Here is a 6,834-nt window from a genome sequence, read left to right as displayed (position 1 = left end):
GCGCCTCATCAATCTAATTGTCCCCGATACTACTTTCAGTCTAAATTCCGCTCTTTGTGTTATTTCGTTCTGCATTTGTCTTCTATGCCTATATTGCGAAATTGTTTTTGTGGATTTTTTATGCTTATTTGCGCTGAAGTACCAAGACCACGTGGTTGTTCCCGCGTACGTTATATTAAATTATTATTATTATTATTATTATTATTATTATTATTATTATTATTATTATTATTATTATTATTATTATTATTATTATTATTATTATTATTATTATTATTATTATTATTATTATTATTATTATTATTATTCCAAAATATTAGCTTCCAAAATAAATGTTCAAATAAAAGAGACGCAATCATGACCTCAGATGTTGCATGCAGATGTGCTCGCAGCAATACACAGATATTCTTTGACAGCGATGCAGGCGGTGTCCCCAAAATACAGCACTAAGAAATGGATCCAGAGCTGCAAGAGATAGAGCCGCATTACTATCTCGATCGGCTAGCCAAAAGTTACCTTTACTAGACAGATTTTTTTTTTATTCCAGAAACGACTCGGCTAATACGTGGTCGCTTGAAAATGACCTGCGTGGTTGCAAGCCTCGTGAATCGAGAAGGGTGAGTAAGCTAAAGTTTGGGCCTGCAGACAAGTGTCTTGCTGATCGTATTAACCTGTATTTCTCGTCTTCTTCTTCTTCTTCCTTGATATTTGGCACATATCCACGAAGGGGGATTGGCCAGGGTTCAGTGTGGACTGCCAAATGTCCTACACAAACTGAATTAGTGTATTAAAGTAATTGACAACTAAACAAAAACAAAATATTTAAGATCACAAAAGTTATTGAATGAAATCATTGCACAGCCAGAAATCCTTCAGTGCTTCTTCTTCGCCACGCATGCATGAAGTCGCATTCTCCGAGTCTGCGTCTCTACCCGATATGAACGATAATGATTTGCTGGATACCCTATTACGATCATTCAAAAAAGAAAATCCGCTGGCATAGATGGCGTTCGAATGGATGATGTTTTTAGAAATTATGAAGCCCTGAAGGATGTGCTGGTGTGTATAATGAATACCATCATTACGACATTTAAAATCCCAACTTAAAGGCTCATTACATAATGTCAAGCACGACGTAATCCTCCACCACCTCTGTCACATCACCAACTGTGGCCACAAAACGTTCAGTTACTCACGGCAATTCCTTACAGACTTCAAAGCCTACATACGCATACAGAATGCGGAACACGGGCCGTACACCATCGGCTTGAGGGGAACACCAACGGCATGGTGTTATCTCTTCCCTTTATTTTGCCCATACTTCACTATGAAGCTCGCAAGAGTGACCCCTGTGCCCAAAGAGGGCGATCTCTCAGAAATTCATAACTACCGACCAATATCTGTGCAGACTTTTCTGGCGCAAATATTAGAAAAACACGCATTCAGGTTTGTGCAGAATTTCGTGAACACAGATGACATTATTTCTGACAGTCAGTACGATTTCGTGGTATAGGCAAAGGCACACAGTGTCTGTTGAAAGACGTCTCGGACTACTTGCACACTACCCTCGAACTTAATCAGATAGCTTGTGGGCTCTTCCTAGATGTCTAAAGAGCATTTGACTCAATAGACCATGAAATGTTGCTTTGAAAATTCTATATCTTCGGCTTGCGATGTTATTTCTTTGTCGTTTTGAAAAGTTACCTGAGCCATCATCCTCAGTTTGTATAGGAGAAAGTACAAGCTTCCTATACAGTTAAACTGCGGTGTTCCGCAGTTTAACTGTTCCTGTATTCCTTTCACCCTTGTTGTTTAACTTGTTTGTCAATGACTTCTCGCATAGTATCATCTCCTGTAGGCTGTATCAATATGCAGATGACATACTTCTCATTTCCCGCCATATTGAATATCATATGCCTGTGTAGAGATACTTCAAAAAGCCTCCACTGCTGAAATAGACTGGTATGATTCAAATTTCCTCAGTATAAATAACAAAACGACATAACTTGTATGTTTTAGAAAACTTCCCAAGAGTCTAAACTTAGATGCTCCTTTAAAGTTGCATTCATCAAGTTGCATTTCTCGTTATTGTTCGCCGGTTCCTTATGTTGAAATGGTGAGATATATGGGTATCGTTTTGGATTGTGGATGGCCTCAGTTGGCGATCTCATCGTTCTTATATATGTAAACAGCTGATAACTGTTGAAAACTGATCTTCCAGAAGTTAAGAAAATTCATCACTTTTCCGACGGCGTCCCCTCTCAACACACACACACACACACACACACACACACACACACACACACACACACACACACACACACACACACACACACACACACACACACACACACACACACACACACACACACACACACACACACACACACACACACACACACACACACACACACACACACACACACACACACACACACACACACACACACACACACACACACACACACACACACACACACACACACACACACACACACACACACACACACACACACACACACACACACACACACACACACACACACACACACACACACACACACACACACACACACACACACACACACACACACACACACACACACACACACACACACACACACACACACACACACACACACACACACACACACACACACACACACACACACACACACACACACACACACACACACACACACACACACACACACACACACACACACACACACACACACACACACACACACACACACACACACACACACACACACGCACGCACACGCACGCACACACACGCACACGCACGCACACGCACACGCACGCACACACACACACACACACACACACACACACACACACACACACACACACACACACACACACAAAAACAAAAAAAAAAACAAATTAGGTCATAAACCTGCCCTGCCATGATTCAATTTGCCAGTCGAATTGGAATTTCTTGCTATCTCTCATGACAAAACTGATTGCGACGATATGGGGGGAATAATGAAATGCTTCAGCAAGAGAGGTATTCAGATGCCATATAAAAATAAATACTGACTCATTATAAGCTGGTCACATGGCCGGAGGAAGCTATCAAAAGTATCGTAGTCCTCTGGGTGATCGAAGAAGTTATTCAAGAAAATGAAGGTGACCTTTTTGAGTTATTTTCAAGAGGGCTACCTTTGAAAGGGATACGCGGGTTTCCCCACATCAAGCCTTTATCTCTTTCAAAAGTGCGCGTGAAACATACGGCGCACTCAACGACTGGATGTTTAAAGTGGGACATTTAGACAGCCAAATACAATGCGAATGCACTGCGAGTACCACGCGGCCTTACGTATTTGCTTCCTCGACGTCGGCTGTAGCGTTCACTGCGGTGAAGAGCAAGCACGGAGTACCGCCGATATTGCAAGGACTGAATCTGCAAAACTATTATTTCGCTTCAAACAAAAAGTACTTCAATTAAATTTTAGAAATAAACGTGATTGGTAATGTTCAACTTACTATCTTTGATATTTTTACTAGGAGCACTTCACTATGCTACCGACGGCTGAATACGGCTGAAAACGTAAATTTTCTGAAAATCATATTTTTTCCTTAAACACCACACATTTTTTTGATCCTTGGAATAATTTTATTATATTCGTTGCCTTTTTGACAACTTGAAAAAAAAAACAACAACAACAACAACAAAAAAAAAAAAAACAGTTGAATTGATTACTAATTTTTACTAGGAGCACTTCACTATGCAACCGACGGCTGAATATGGCTGAAAACGTAAATTTTCTGAAAATCATATTTTTTCCTTAGACACCACACGTTTTTTTATCCTTGGAATAGTCTTATTACATTCGTTGCCTTTTTGACAACTTGAAAAAACAACAACAACAACAACAAAAAAAAAAACAGTTGAATTGAATACTAGTTGAACGTTTATTGTAATACAAATGTTGGAATATACATTGTAATGCGTCTACTTCCGCATTTTTATTTAAAGAATAATACAATAAATACTTTGTTTCTTTAATGAGTGTCACATCTTGCAAATGTAGGAAAAAAAGCTTCGTAGGCATGCGTGTAAATGCCTATTTTTTACAATTTATTCAGCGACTAGGATTTGCTACCGCTTGTAAATTTAAGATGGCGGCAATGGGAGATAAACAATTTTTTTTTCACAAAAATAAGTTGGGACATTTTTATTCGTGATAATTTGATCAGCCGTAACTTTTTACAAGGAGATCGAAGATGGTTCATCGCTCAACTTGGATCAGTTGGCGTGGAATGTCTCTGCAATGTTCACATCCCACTCCATTCAAGCCTTATGTTGGGGAAAAATTTTCTTGTCGAATTTTCGTGTTTTCTCTTTTTTTTTCTTCAAATGAGTCAACCTTGTAAGCAAACTCTAACATTTCTGTGAAGAAAAATTTTTTAACACACACTCAAAAGAAAAATTTTTTTAACGCACACTCAGCCCTGTGTTTGTCGCATGATGACATTACTTGCCTATGTTGCATAAAACCCATTGCAATGCAACGCAATGTAATGCAATGCAAATACAATACAATACAGTACAATGCAATACAATACAATACAATACAATACAATAAGGGGTTCTTTAACGTTGACTGTAAAAAAGTACAGCACGAGTGCTGTTTCCGCATTTCCCTTATATCGAAGTGTGGTCTTCGCTGCAGTAATTGAACTGCATCCTAGGGTTCAGAAGCAGGGCAGACTAGCCACTGCGTCACTCCGGCGAGTTCGGCCGAAGTTTAACTCTTACATCTCCGGCTCAGCAGCCGAACGCGTTCGCTACTTAGGCAATACGGCGAGTGGCAGCGGTCACGGGACAGACTCTCGGCAGGGGAGCTCCGTTCAGTGCAGGTGAATTGGAGGTGCACGCTATTTCCCACACTATTGGTTGACATTTAAACTGTACCTGACAAATAGGGAGGATGAAAGGAAGCGTGTGGAAATAGGCGCAATTGTGGTGTGCTTTGCCTTGCTTCCTCTATGCACATTATTAAGGACCTCAGATGTACTAAACGGTGCGGACTTGGTTCATGACGTTTAACGTAACAAAGTGACTCGGGCAATTAACGCCGGGTAATTGCGACCGCACAGGGCTTTTCAACGTGCAACTGACAGCGCAATGCACGGACCCATTGTACGCTTAATTACATTCCGTTTAAAGTTTAAACACCTCCGGGATTGAACGCGGGTAGTCCGGATCAAAAGTGGAGCAGTGAGTGCTGAGCCATAGTCATGTCGGTGCCCTTCGAGGAACACCTGGTGGTAAAAGTAAGGGGAGCCATCCAATGCGACGATTCTTTCCCTGTTCTGTGTGCTGTTATCTCTCCTCCATCACTTCGCGCGCGCTCACAGGCACGCTCGCGCGCGCTCAAGTTCTGTGGAATAATAAGAAAAAAGACGAAAACTGATACAGCAGCCGAACGTGGTGCTCCAAAGTGCGTGCCGGGAGGAAGCTGGCACGGGAACTGGAAGCAGCCGATGGAAGAAGAGCCGTTGCCCCCGCAGGCAAGATGGCGTTGTCTAACTTCGTCTTGGGCCCCACCAGGCAGCAGGCACGGAAAACGCGAAACTTTACACCCAGTGTTTCCTCCGAGCTGACTTGCTCTCTCTCCGGTGCAGCTCGTAACTCTGGTGTGGCACTGTCAGCGCTCATCTGTGTGTGCTACGCGGATACATGAAGGTGTTTATCCTCCAAGAACACAGCTCGTATATTACGAGAGGTTCTGGAGCCCCGAAAGCGAGAGGAGCGAGCAGGAACGCCGGAAAGGGAAGGTAGAGACGGAGGGATAGGGGGGGGGGGTGGGGGGGGGGCAGGGAGCAAGAGGTAGCAGATCCTTTGCCACGGAGGATTCGCTTGCGTCGGCTGTGTATACTTCTTCGTAGTCCGTCTCCTTCTCATTCCGAATTCTTGCGTTCTCATCTTGCGGAACATGAGCTGCAGCGATTGTTTCTTTTTCTTGGCGGAGAGACCTCCCTAAGGTCTTCGCCACTGGCGGGAGTGCTAGGCACTTCTGAAAAAGAAAATAAGCAAGAACAAAAGAGTGCTCCAGAATGGGACGTGAAATATTTACGACTTGCCTTCCCTTGAAAATTAGACTGCGTTTAGCAGCTTCATCGCACTCGGGAGCCCATTTCCTTAAAAAAGAAAGAAGTACGAGTCGTCCCCACCGTGGAAGAAAAAGATTCGTTCCATCCACGTGTTTCGAAGCTAGCCCGCATGTTCACGCGCTGGTGCTACCACGCGCCTGGCTTCGGATCCGAACACGCGTGCGAGTGCTTTTCGCATCATAAGGTTCGTGCGGCAAGCCTTCAAGCTTGATCGGTCTCCTGCAAGAACTGTGGTACTTTCGTGACTGGTTCTCTTTTGCAAGCACTTCGTCAGGGACTGCATCAAAAGCGGAGAAAAGGTGAGGACGTCATTTTTGCCAGTTGGGTCAATTACGGAAGCAGACTAGGGGAAATTGCGCTGGATAGGCTTTTGGTCAGGGTCACTTCGTTTTCTTCGAGTTTTTACCACCACCTTAAGTATAAAACCGAGTTTGTCGTTTGGTGCCGAGGGAAATGACTGAGGCTAAGGAAAAATTGTCATCTCATAGTGGCGAAGAAGGCTGAGCCTGTGTTGATTTTGAAAATAGAAGGCGGAGTAAGCTGATACCTGCTGATTGTTTGTTTTCTTCCTTTGCCGTTCATGTTTTCGCGCTACTCTGTGCACCATGAACTGAATTTGTCCGGTTAGTTTTACATCGTACAAAAGGCAGCCATATTCTGTATTCTGTGGTCTGTATGCAGTACAGCGAA

At 43.0% G+C, this 6,834-nt stretch overlaps 1 long non-coding RNA gene across 8 annotated transcripts in view; it reads left to right on the top strand.

Moving 5' to 3' along the window:
• The window catches only part of LOC146186165 (uncharacterized), a 233,119-nt gene that overhangs the window by 124,967 nt on the left and 101,318 nt on the right, over positions 1-6,834 (top strand). For 6 of the 8 annotated variants that reach the window (XR_014708091.1, XR_014708084.1, XR_014708086.1 and 3 more), the window contains one exon: positions 548-617. The exons of the other annotated variants lie outside the window; for them this stretch is intronic. This is a non-coding gene — a long non-coding RNA (uncharacterized LOC146186165). The remainder of the gene's footprint in view (positions 1-547; positions 618-6,834) is intronic. 8 annotated transcript variants of the gene reach the window in all.

This window comes from Amblyomma maculatum, chromosome 6 (assembly GCF_055883805.1).
Source record: "Amblyomma maculatum isolate TAMU_Amacu chromosome 6, ASM5588380v1, whole genome shotgun sequence".
In the NCBI taxonomy this organism is placed as follows: domain Eukaryota; kingdom Metazoa; phylum Arthropoda; class Arachnida; order Ixodida; family Ixodidae; genus Amblyomma; species Amblyomma maculatum.
The sequence above is the reverse complement of the archived record's forward strand: the minus strand, read 5'-3'. Positions and strand labels throughout refer to the sequence as shown.